This window comes from Ascidiella aspersa, chromosome 2 (assembly GCF_963924565.1).
Source record: "Ascidiella aspersa chromosome 2, kaAscAspe10.2, whole genome shotgun sequence".
NCBI classification, from domain to species: Eukaryota; Metazoa; Chordata; class Ascidiacea; order Phlebobranchia; family Ascidiidae; genus Ascidiella; species Ascidiella aspersa.
Window position 1 is genome coordinate 23,410,954 of NC_139448.1, and position 13,221 is coordinate 23,424,174.

The following is a 13,221-nucleotide window of genomic DNA, read 5'->3' on the forward strand; positions in this document are numbered from 1 at the left end:
GCACAACGATAAAAAACAGCTTTCCTTCGGGCAGAACGGGTTTTGTTGTGCTGCCTATAGCAAACCGTTGCTTTTAACATTCGTGACGATTGCTTTTTTAACGCATTTGGATTTATTTTGGTAATGGCGCTTGCATTTAGGTGTTTAACGCAGTTACTAACTCAAGAAATGTGAATATGTTAACGCCAAATTTTGACTTACCCTTTTCTTTCTTTTCCAAAATACGTTAAATAAACGGTAACACCTTACTACCATGTTTTGCTACTGTACATTAATGCAAAAATATTTTCGCCTTTGTAGCATATTTTTAATGTGGCCTGCGTGTAACCTACGAACCCTTTTTCGGTTTATTACTTCCATTATAAATCAGTGCGACCTTGCTCTTACGAGTCTTACGTATTGCGTGAACATACACAAATTTGTTGCGGCCCTTGTCCTTTAAGTTGTTCAGTTATGCTTTACAGACATATCCTGAAATGGTACACGACGTTGTTCAAAAATAAGCGCCTACAAGAAACAATTATAACAATAACCTAAAAACACATCATTCATACGATTATACAGGACAACTCCATATTGCTTGTGGTGCAATAAAGAAAAATGATAAATGTTAAACAGGTTACAAACTAGGGATAAAATACAAAAATATTTCGAAGTTAAATACAAGTTGAAAACAAATAAAAATTGGTTAACTCAATGTATTTGAAGTAGTAAAACACACCTTCTCGCATAATGTAGCTTCGCGAAAATAAATTGGTCCCGTTGTAATTTTACGTTGTGTTAATCCCAAAGATCTTTTTTTCCTTCTAGCACAAACCTGTATTTCGAACAACATATTCAAAATAATCTGTACCAGGGGCATCCTGCGACCCGCGGACCACATGTGGCCAACCGAAGCTTCAGAAGTGGCCCGCTCGTTACTTACTTTAAATATGCTATAGCTATAGGTCATACTTAATATATACAATTAATATATAGAAAAAGAAGAAACATTTATCTTGCTATACATCTGTTTGGGTATTGCTTTTTAAAAAATAGTAGAACAACATATGAAATTTTACCCTTGAATTAAAAAGGTTGGACGCCTGTTTTCTAAACATTTAGGTAAATTTAGTTAGTCGACATTGTTAAAAAACAGATTTATTCTGAGAAAGGCGTATTACGTATAAAATAATTTTTTTAACCGATTTGTTTTAAAAAAAAATAACTAATTTGTTTTTAAGTATTTACCAACGCTGGACAGTCGTCGGCTTCGTTGTTGCAAGAAAAGACATTGCAATGTATATATATTTCTTGGTTTGCAGCCAACTGATTTGTCCATATAAACGATCTAAAACCGAAGCTGGCGTACGTAGCATTGTTGTTGCGGATTACTTTGATAGGTTCGGTGTCATTAGAAGAGCAGCTGGTGAAATAAGTTAAAACTACTTTTTGAAAAATCCGGGTACCGGCTCTGATCCAACATGATCAGACACCCCTAGTTGTATCGTTGGAAAGTTATAGTAGATATCGGCATGGCTTGTTGACGCGTATGCATTCTCTTCTTTATTTATTCATTTTGTTATTTAAATAAAAGTTAAAAATAAGGTAAAACGGTAACTATAGGGGAAATGTGGGTAAAGCAGACCCCCTAAGACCTATTAAGACAGGGTTCACCACCTCTTTTGTAAAATGAATATTTATCGTATTCTGTCAAAAGTGGCATACGACATCTCTATTTACACGTGATTATTTGTTTGAAAAGGGTACCCGTTAAAATCTTACCCCCTGTTTTTTGTTTTCAAACTCCTTGAAAGTCCTCTTTACCCCGACATGTAGTGGCAAAGTGAACCAGCGTCTAGTCTAGGACGATATTTGGGGGGTGGGTGGTGGGGTACTGTCTAACAATTCGGTTCGGGCTTCATTCGTTGGCGGGGAAATATTATGAATGGCGGGACAAAGTGGCCTCCTACAGATATGCATGTAACTGCTCTGCAGAATACGCCCCTTTCTGCAGATGTTAATGTTCCAACTTGCTTTTTACCTTTTAGAGAACATATTTTCGACTTTTATGTTTTCACTGTTGTGATGCCAGTTTCATTTACATTAAAAATTTGGTGTGGTTGATAATGGGCTACATTAATTAGATTTTGTAAAATGCTGAAAAATATCTTCAAATTTACACGATTAAAACCTATGGCACGTGCTGCTGATGTGGCTTCAGGTGTGCGCAAACTTAACGTGGGGTTCCGTTGTAGAAAACCCTGCAGCCAGTCCTCGCCAGCAAGGCCCTTCTCTTTGTTGAAGTGGTGGGGAATGTTGTTTTTTGTAGCTAGAAAACTTGAAACTGTAATGGCGTCCGAGACGCGGATTGACACGCATCATTACATATTATAATATGCGCTTGGTGGCGCAATATTTAAATAAATATAGCGAAATTCCACTTTGCCCCGGTAGTCCTCTTTACCCACATTTCCATCACTTAGCATCAACGTAAAGTAGAGGTAAGAGAAAAGGAAGCGATACAAAAAATATTGGCGTACGCTAAGATCATTCGATATTGGCCCTTTATTTGCTTCGTGATACTTTGTATCTGGGTTTGTGGTGCTTGAGTTTGTAGTTTCTGCTAACTTGTAGGTCCACTGATCTTGTAGGTCCTCTTTTCTATGGTTCGGTTGAGACTGCATGTTCTTGCTTCCTGATGGTTGTGCGCTTGTATGTTTTGGACGTTTCGCATTTGGTGAATAAGGCTTTCGAGATTTGCCATTTGAGGTCTTGTTGTGCAAACTCTTCATTTTTGTTTTCGTGCTCTAAAGCAATTTCCACACTCAAGTTTTCATGCCCTGGTGCAATTTTCACACTTTCTTCCAGTGATGTTGTCGTTCTATCCTTTATGACTCTTGGAGTGCAGGGATAAGATTTTGACACATGTGGCGGTCTTTTCCGGTAATCGAGGAAAGTCCTTATTATTTTTTGTTGTTCGTCTGAAATTTCCGTTGGACATTTGGTTGCCCAATGTCCTGGTTGGTAACAGTGCTATAACTATTGCTATTTCTTTTTTCCTACCCAGATAGGTTAGTTGACATTTTATGACCAATGATGTTAATTAATTTGAGCATCTTACTTCGATCTTAATTTTCGTAGAAGAGTTTAATTATAAGCTGTTGCCGATATTTTTGTATACCGTAGTTCTTGTGTTAGCAGGTATTAGTCTGTTTAAGATTTCCAAATTTGGAATAATTTATAGATTTTTATATTTCATGTACTTTCTATTCGCATGGGACTTCCATGGTTCTTCGGCGTTCGTATTGAAAGGTATGCCTTCGTATTGATATACTGTGCGTTTTTCTAATTGTCCCTGTAGAAATTTCATATGGGTTACGCAGAAAATGAGACCTCGAATATTTGCTTTTCTGTGTGAACATTCGGTAACCTTCAATTTCGACGATCATAAATCGGCAAAAATCAAATAACAAAATTTATAACAACAACATGTACCCTTCGCTGTAACGTCACCACATAAAAGTTACAGAGAATATAGTGGTAGAAAATCAAATTCTTGATGAGTGTTACTTCTGATTTGGTTTTGTTTTTATTAGAATTAAAACATGATTATATATGTGGCATGACGAAAACAATTTTTTTTTTGACACAAATGTTTACTTCGATGTTACTGATTGGAACTGGGCTCAATAAACGTGAACCGTAAGTGTATGCGCTCTCATTTAAAGAGTTAGTTTCATGTAGACTTTGATTTAACTCGTTTGTATCACTTTAACAAATAAAATGTTTGCTAACCTGTTTGTGATGATATCGTATCTGGTCGAATCTGAAGGAGAACTGGTAAATGTTGCGTAGCACTCCGTTAACTGCAAGTTTAACCAACTACAAGTTAAATCCAAAACAAGTAACGCAATCTTAAATTGTTTATGTAATAATCTATAAAAGACTTGTTACCTGAACCAAAAAATTGATATCACTTGCGGGAATCCCGGTGATTTCGACCTTGCCGTAGATGTAATCTGGGACCGTGATAGTGGATCCCATCAAAAGTAAAACACTTAAAGCTTCGTCCGAATATAAATTGAAGTCAAAAACGAAATCTCCAACACCAACAGGAGTGTCGTGTATGATATTACTAAAAATATTGTGCAAAAAATCATGTTCAGAATCCTGCACATTGCCAACACAGTATTGAATTTAGGGAGAAGGGGCGCAATTAAATCCTTGTTTCCTCCCAACTGTATTTTTTCCCGGTTTTAAGTACGTAAATGCTTAATTTTTCGCGCTTAGCGCAATTTTAGCATTGCTCTTAAACAGTGCGCCATGGAAGTTTGCCGGGTGGAGGAAAAGTAAAAATTGCAATAAATGTTAGTAAAAAGGAATGTATTAGTTGATTCAATTTTTTTGTGTTTTCGACTATTGCTCTAAAACTGAACCCACATAGCTGTTGGGTTGTAAAGAAATCATCACACTTTGTGTCAAGCAAAAAATAAACACAGTTGGTTCATTTTGTCGTGTTTCAAAATTGAGTTGTTTTTTTACCATGCCAAGACGCTTCGCGCTAAAAAATTACATAAGCTAAACTAAATTGTCAGAAACTGTATCTTTTCAGAGTCTGGGTCTACGGTCAATATGTATGGCCACGAATAAGTATAAAAAATATAAAAAGTATAAAAAAAAACTTTTTTTCATTAGTGAAGTTCCACCAAACAATTTTTGATCCAAACAATTTTAAAAATATTTGTTTTAAGTACTTTTAGGATTGCAGAAAGCGAGCCTGAGTTTTTCGTGAGGTCGCGCGAACAGCTGTTTTGAAGTTGTAGTAGCTGCGGGCGGTGTGTTGTCGTAATACAACTGGTTAGTAAGTTGTTTTTAAAAATGTTTTGTACCGCGTACTAATACCACGCAACTTCAAAACACTCCGGTTTAAGCGTGTATACTTTTTAAATGAAAACCAGAAACAAGCAAACCGTCGCAAAGCACTTGAACAATGTTTCTTCAGTATTCGAAGTAAATTTGTGCAAAGCAATGTCAAATACGAATAAAAAAAAACATTACTTCGGACAGAAAATGTTGACAAATGCCCATTGCATGTAGCTCATTGAAATTGCATTCCAAAATCCCATGCTTGTTTAATTTAAATTGTTCTCAAAAACAATTTTCCAAATTTGTACTAGACATTTTTCAGCATTAAAAACATCATTGTCGTCACAATATCTCCTGAGATACATTTGTTTCTTATCTAAACCACCATTTAGTGAAGTAAACATGTAAATAATTTTTATTGACTATTATGTGATGCAAATAGTACTTACTCTAGTTCGGGGGAAACGAATTTCGCAGTAAGCAACTTTTCGGCATCGAATAAGCAGGTTACGTTTATCGTGATAGAGGGCTCGCGAGTGATAAACGATGATGCAGTGTTGTACCACAGCAAGTAATGGACTGTTATAGCTTTCATGTTTATTCCTCCCACCGATATAATGTCTTTCTGTTAACAGTATTATATATATACCATCATTTCAAACGTTGCACAACGACGCAAAGCTAAAAATTAGACAACGAGACCGAATTTTGCAATGTTACGCAAATTCGAGTTCTTAACGTTAGCTAAAACGTATTAAACGTAACACGTGTATCTCGAGAGCTTTGTTTTGCACCAGTTTTACTACTTGCATAGCAAATTAATTAAGGTGAAAAAATAATTATATAATATCATCATTTTGTGTGAAATGGATGTAGCCCTACTTCCGACTATAAGAACACTTAGGCGATCCCAAAATATAAGAGAATTGTGCTTACCGTGAAAGTTGGGGTGCATAGGGTGAAGTTAAACTGAAAAAATGGGTCCGTGGCTGGCGCTTGGCAAACATTCGGAACATCGGCGATATTAGCGGCTCGTTGGCTGGCGATGTACAAAGTGTCGGATTGTGATGCATTAAGATCTAACATTTGTTGTTCTCCTAATCTACCAACAATAAGTCAATTAATAACTTTTATTTAACCAGTTTTAGAAATAACTATAAAAAATTTCAGCACCCCTTATCCAAAACACAAAAGCATTTTCGCATTTCATAAAATAAACACAAATTGTGTGGCGACTCTATGCACGCAGTTTTCCTCCAATATAATTGCTGAAGTATAGCAGCTCGGGGGTGGTTTTTCGATCTCACTCTCGAGTTACCACACTGCAGATTACGAAGCGTAGGTATTCAACGTCGTTACTCGGGTACAAGCATCATTGCTACAGTTGTGTTTTTAAAACTTTCGACCTTATCATCGTTTTTCAAATATTTCCCCACCCAAAATTCCTCAACTATAGTTAAGGCATTTAGCGGCACATTTATAACCGAAGCCTTGGCCCAGTGCCATAATTATTGATTGATTAAAAAATGTACTACCCCGCAGGGGTAACGAAATGTCGAAATAAAAATAGATAAATTAATTTTGTTATCGTTATTTGAAACTTATATTGAACAACAATATTAGATTTTAGTATAATTTGAGTTACTTACTGTAGCGTTGGTTGGTTTGAGCAGGTTAAATTGAATTCTGGGCAAACTGTGGATTACAACATAGCTTTAAAATCTTCCATTTCACTAAGATTATTTGGTTAAGAATACCCTAAAACTACTTTTTTTCGCAAAATGTTTTCTTTCAACGATGACCAGGCCTGCTGAGTCGGTTAAAAATTGCCTGAATCCGACTCCAGCCAAAATGTTATGTTAAAAAATTTAAAGCTTTTTCATATTCTTAGATAAAGGTGTTAAATTATAGCAATTCCGTAAATAATTAATCAAATGCCTAAACGTCTCACTTAGGTACAAATAAATTCTAGGCTCGTATGGACATAACTATTAGTCGTTTTGCTGAATGATTAAGTATTACCTTAATTAAAGTTGCGCTAAAATGTGAATTGGGCCCTGAATTCATCAAACTGAATACAAACCGCAATTATTAAAAAAAACATTTAATGCTTGATAATGAATTGCAAAGCCAAAAAAGTCGAATGGATCGACATAATCTTGATTAAGACGTTTCGATACGAGTTAGTATCATCGTCAGTTACTGAGAAAACTGCGACTGAGAATAAGTGATGAATTTCACTTTTACAAGTCATGCTTGAATTTTTTCTCAGTCACATTAACTAAAGATGATACAAGCTCGTATCGAAACGTCTTAATCAAGATGATGTCGATCTAGTCGACCTTTTGGGCTTTACAATTCATTACCAGAGTACATTACAGATCCCTGCATAGTGTACCATTTATTGCTTATGTTGTTTTTGTATAGGATACTTTCGCGTAAAAAGTAGTTTCGCGAAACCCTAACTCCCTACCTAACGGGACCCGGTGCCCCCCATCGTCCTATACCCTCTCCTTACAGTTTCAGGCGTTGTTTTATCCATTTAGACCTTATTCCGATAAATTTGAAAGTTATTTCAAATAGATTAGGTCTTATTTAGACGATTTAGATCTTAATTATTCTGTCGTGGATAATACTACGATTTTGTTTATTATTTTGTTGGTCTTAATACTTTGATTTTATAGATTTTTCTGCTTTAGGTATTGCTACTTTTTAGGTCTTATTGTGTGTTACCGTTCAAAATATTCGTAAAAATATCCTATGTTATTCTAAAGCTGAATTGCATTAAATTAAACATTGTTACGGTGACATAAAGTATTATATAATTTTATGTTATCGTATAAACAAAACTTTTGTATTGCCTTAATAAAAATTTACTGGCAAACAAAAAAATGGTAGGAATCAGAGATGCAGATATCCCATCAGAGATGCAGAGATCCCGCTTCTGTTTTGTAAACTTTTTTCGAAAGCGAAAATACACAGCGCTTCGGTACACTATGCCCGGATCTGTAAGAAAGCTCGATAAAGAATAGTAAAGCCGTGCACATTAACTGAAGATGATGCAAGCTCGTATCGAAACGTCTTAATCAAGATGAAGTCGATCTACTCGACGTTTTTGTCTTTGCAATTCAATATTAAGCTATAGGCTACACAGTGCTTAAATTTATAAATTGCATATAGATAGACTTAAAGGAATATCTCTTAAATTGACACTCGTAGGTCAGATATGTTACAAATTAATGTCGCTGAGTTAAACGTATGTTGCGATAACTAATTTGAGAGCAAAGCTGCCGGTATAAACCGCATTTGCCACAAAACGAGAACTTAATATATCTACAGAAACATGTGCTTGTTTGGACTAAATGCGGTAATATAGTGAACACATAGCGGAAAAAAAAATTCATTAGTAGTATTAAAATATTATTTGTAATATAGAATGTATAAAATATTATCGGATTCCGTAAGCCTATATTTAAGATATACTTGAAGTCACAGTGCTGTTGAAACCCATGTCATGGTTTTGACTACTGGAAACAAACTGTAATCGTACATTATTTCCGGATATTTGGACAATTGTGTTCGCTTCGTGGGTTCCTGCAGTCGATGTCCCAATTTGTATCGTGTCTATCATCAGATTGTTGCTAATTACCTGCGTTAAATCGTGGAGAAATTGTCACTTATAGAAGTTTCAATTTGTGGAACGCGCTATGCTTTTTCTTCATTGTCCTCCAAATATATCATTTATGTAAAAATATTACCAAAAAGATAAAATATTACGGAATGAAGTTTAGTTACAAATCGCTACTTTTTTAGTTTATTAAACTTAAAAACAAACTTGTTGCCTTATACGTAAGGAGTTACCAGGTTTTCGTAACATACCTAATAACTTTGGGTAGAATCAAAAGGAATTGGAAAATAAATGAACTATTTACTGAAAATAAGTCCTTCTGGTACTTATTGGTATGTCCGACGTTTTCGCGTACAAATTTCATCACGATATTAATTTTTCTGGTGTCTCTGGTATTACGAAATGTGATTATCGTAAACGTATGTTCCGTGAATGCTGTTATATCCACCAGTGGCCGCAAAACATGAACATGTACATTTGAGACTGGCGCTCCTAGAGCACGGAGCATATGAGCGAAAAAGTGAGTTGTGCACAAGCGGCAGGCGAAAGTGCAGTAAGTGCACTGAGAAGGCCTAACTGTTTAAGCTTAAGAGGAGTTAATCAGCTTAAAAGAGAAGACTTATGGAATTTAATGAAAGAGGTTGATTTTCCTCTGAAAAAAATAATAGGAATTGCGGAAATGAAAGGGACTCTAGTAGACGTGACGTGTATGTCCAGGGAAAATGTGCTTGACCTTCATAAAAGACTACTGAATGTGTCATACATTCGGAATGTTCGTCTTTACGAGTCCGATGTTATAAATGTGGGAATTGGTTGGGTACCAATTCCACTCCCAAATGAAGTTATTGAAAGCCGGATTGAAGAACAGTTTGGAGAAGTCAAAAAAATGACACACAGAAAAGACAAAGAAGGTTTGTAAACGGGAATGCGGATTGCAACAATGAACAAAGCGGACTTAGAAAAGAATCCAATACCAAGTTATATACGAATGAACGGTTGTGAATTTTATGTTACATACCACGGACAAAAGATTACCTGCAAGTACTGTGGCGAAACTGGCCACAAACAAGCTAATTGCGCAAAGCAGATTACCCACAGCTTCACAGTAACGCAAACCAATCAGCAACTCAACCGCCGATAATTGCGCTAGGCCAGATTACCAGCTCATCAACGCCTCTGCGCTCAAAAGCTGGCGACAAAACTGCAGCGCAAACGCTTGAGAATAGAAACGACTCACTGCCCGGGGTTGAAACAATCCCCGCTGATAACCAAAACAACGCAGAAACCTTTTCTCCCTGACTGTAAATCAAGAAGCAGGAGCGAAGTTACCGTCTCACTGGATTGCCCAAATTGTCACACGGACAGTCTTCTGGATCCCCAATGCCGACATTTTTACTGCTGCAAATGCAAACAACACATGCTGTGATGACACCGTCTTGTTTGTGGTGCCTTTGAAGGAAACAATGGCTAACTGTACCAAGTGCCAGGCCAAAATGAGACTTATGCCCTGTGAGGAAAATACAACCGGAGTTTCAAATGGACGGCAATATGTTCGAGTGCATCCAATGCAAAAGGTACGCAATAACGTGTGTGTGTAACACTGTAAATGCTCTTCCAAACGTTACAATGTCTAAGGAATGTTCAAATCACCTTTGCAAGTATAAGTTGATTCACTACAGTTGCCGGAAAAGTCCGCCGAGGTTATTGAACCGAGTCGGCCATATAACTGCAGTTGTGGGTTCGAATATAAGTGGGATATCGGATTAGGAGTACAGAAGAATAATTAGATGTGTTATGGTAACTATTTTGGTGTATATTTTTTGTTGTTGTATAATGGGTTTCAGTATCGCATCATTTAATGTGGGGGGTATTCGAAATCCCCGCCAACGAAAGCCAATTATGGGCACATGGCTCTACTCGCAATAAAGGGGTTGCCATTCTATTGACAAAAAATACCTCGATGTCGATTAAGGAACTAGAAATAGACCCCGAAGGGAGGTATATGGTTGCCTCGTTAACGGTTGAAGGCAAAGAGTTTAAATTGTGCAACGTGTACGCCTCAAACAACGACTATCCTAAGTTTTTTGATCGGCTATTTGCGAAACTAGAATATTTTGTCAACTCGGAGTTAATTTTGGGCGGTGATTTTAATACAATTTTGCAGGGTAACTTAGATAAAAACCAGGATCCCTCTCATTCTAACCGAAACTCTGGTGCCAGAGTTCTATCGCACATGCAGTCCTACAAGTTAAGTGATGCGTTTCGATATTTGCACCCTACGGCCCGCCAATACTCAAGGTTTCAGGTCAACCCCATGACCGCCACGCGTATTGATTTTTTTAAATATCGGAGTCATTATTAAATTGCCCAAGTTCCGCAGACATCACACCAGGCATTAAATCAGATCATAAAATGGGAACCCTTTCGATGACAGTCTCGAGTTCTCCTCGTGGCAAAAGATACTGGAAGTTAAAAACGAATCTATTGCTTAACAACGAATACATAAAAAACACGAGGCGCACAATGCGTGATTATGTGGCCAACAATCCTAAACATGAGGTGAATCCACACATTCGCTGGGATGCTCTTAAAGCAGTAATCCGTGGGGTGTCCATTAAACACAGCGCCAAAGTAAAACGAGCAAACCGCAGTCAACAGCAATATCTAGAACGGGCGATAGAAGGCATTGAACGTGAATTAACGCTGACAGATCAAGCAAGCACGGATCAAAGCGATAAACTGGCCAATTTAAAACAGGAGTTAGATAACTTGATTGAAACGAGTACACAAGGTGCAACTATTAGAAGCAGAGAGCGCTGGGCAGAGAAGGGTGAAAAAACACAAAGTACTTTCTAAACTTAGAGAAACGCCACAATCAACCGCCTAAAAGTGGGTGATAAAATCCAAACAGATCCAAAGGATATTCTAAAAGAATTGGCCAATTTTTTTGAAAATCTGATGCGATTCTAAATATACTAAGACACAAATTAGCGTACACTTATCGACACTAAATCTGCCGCGGCTAGACGCAATACAGAAATAATCTAGCGAGCGCCAATCACGCTTGAGGAAATTCTAGCGGCAATTACCACTATGCCGAGGAATAAGTCCCCGGGCCTTGATGGATTGCCGGTAGAATTTTATCAGACTCTTTGGCATGAAATAAAAACCTTGATTTATGATGCTTGGATGTATACTGAAGAAACCGGTAAATTTAGTCAAACTCAAGCGCAAGGTGTGGTAACGTTGTTCCCCAAGCCACATAACGCCCTATCTCTTTACTTAATGTAGACTATAAAATTATGTCAAAAGTTATAAACAACAGAATTAAAGCCAGTACCTAATCAGTCGAGACCAAAATGGGTTTATGAAGGGTAGATATATTGGGGATAATCTCTGCCTGCTCTTTGATATTATCGATTCCTCCGATTTTTATAAAATTCCGGGTGCCATACTTTCTTTGGACATTTACAAAGCGTTTAACACCGTTGGTTGGGACTTTATTTCGGCAGCATTAGAAAATTTCGGCTTTGGAAATAACCTAATAAACTGGATAAAATGTTGTTATGCGGATCCTACCTGTAAAATAACCAACAACAACTTTACGTCGCGCAAATTTAAAATCGAAAGAGGTGTCAGGCAAGGCGATCCATTATCTCCGACGCTTTTTTTGCTATGTATCGAATGTCTAGCAACGGCGTTGCGAAAAGACGAATTTGTAGGACTAAAATTGAATGAAGACGAATTTAAAGTATCTTTACTCGCTGATGATACCTTAATCTTTTTAAGAGGCGAACAAACTGATTTCGACCGAATATTTGTTGTGCTTGATAAATTTGGAGACATGTCCGAATGTAAAATTAATATGCAAAAATCGCTTGCATTTCATGTAGGAGCCAATCGCTCTTCGACAGAAAAACCTTACGCGAACAAAGGTCTCGAGTGGCCAGAACACTCGTTTAAGTACTTAGGTATAAAAATTCCACTAAAAAACCCAAAGGAACTGTTTACGCTTAACTTTGGCGAAGTTATAAATAAAATTAGTGCAGTTTTAAATATTTGGTCCTCTCGGGGGCTAACTCTTTAGGGACATATTTTATACTAAAAAGCTTAGTAATTCCCACACTACTTTACAAAATAAGCGTTCTTCCGGTCAACTTGCCCGAATCATGGTTGCGTAAAGTTAACGAAATTATTTCAGTTTATATGGGGATCTAGATGGGAAAGAGTTAAGCGAACGAAATTAAGCGCAAATACTGAACACGGAGGAGCAAATATGTTGGACGTTGACGCATATATCATGTCGCTAAATATTAAATGGGCGTCAAACTTTTGACGGCGAGTATTATGTACCATGGAAAACGCTTAAAAAGGGTGTTCTAACAGACAAAGAGTTCGAATGCTGGCTGCTAGGAGACTTATCTGCCACATCGAGGCAATGTTCTAGGCCAGGGGTGTCCAACAAGCGGCACGCGTGCCAAGTGTGGCACGCGACCTAATAAAAAATGGCAAGCAAACCCCCTTAAATACTTAATTTGTTATTCAGCCAATACTTGGTATTTTTTAATAAATTGTCATTGTATATTCACAATATTAAACAATTGCTACAATTACGACACTTAACAATTACTTTTACTACTATAACATTATATTTTAGTGGAGGCTAGCATTAACATAACTATTAAGTTTGGTGTTGAAGCAAAAGTCAGCTCACCGACGGACACTTAGATGCATTAATGCTAACT

General features: G+C 37.0%; 1 pseudogene; it reads left to right on the forward strand.

Moving 5' to 3' along the window:
• Positions 1 to 8,984: 8,984 nt before the first annotated feature.
• On the forward strand, positions 8,985 to 10,243 carry LOC146164370 (uncharacterized; annotated as a pseudogene).
• Positions 10,244 to 13,221: the final 2,978 nt, after the last annotated feature.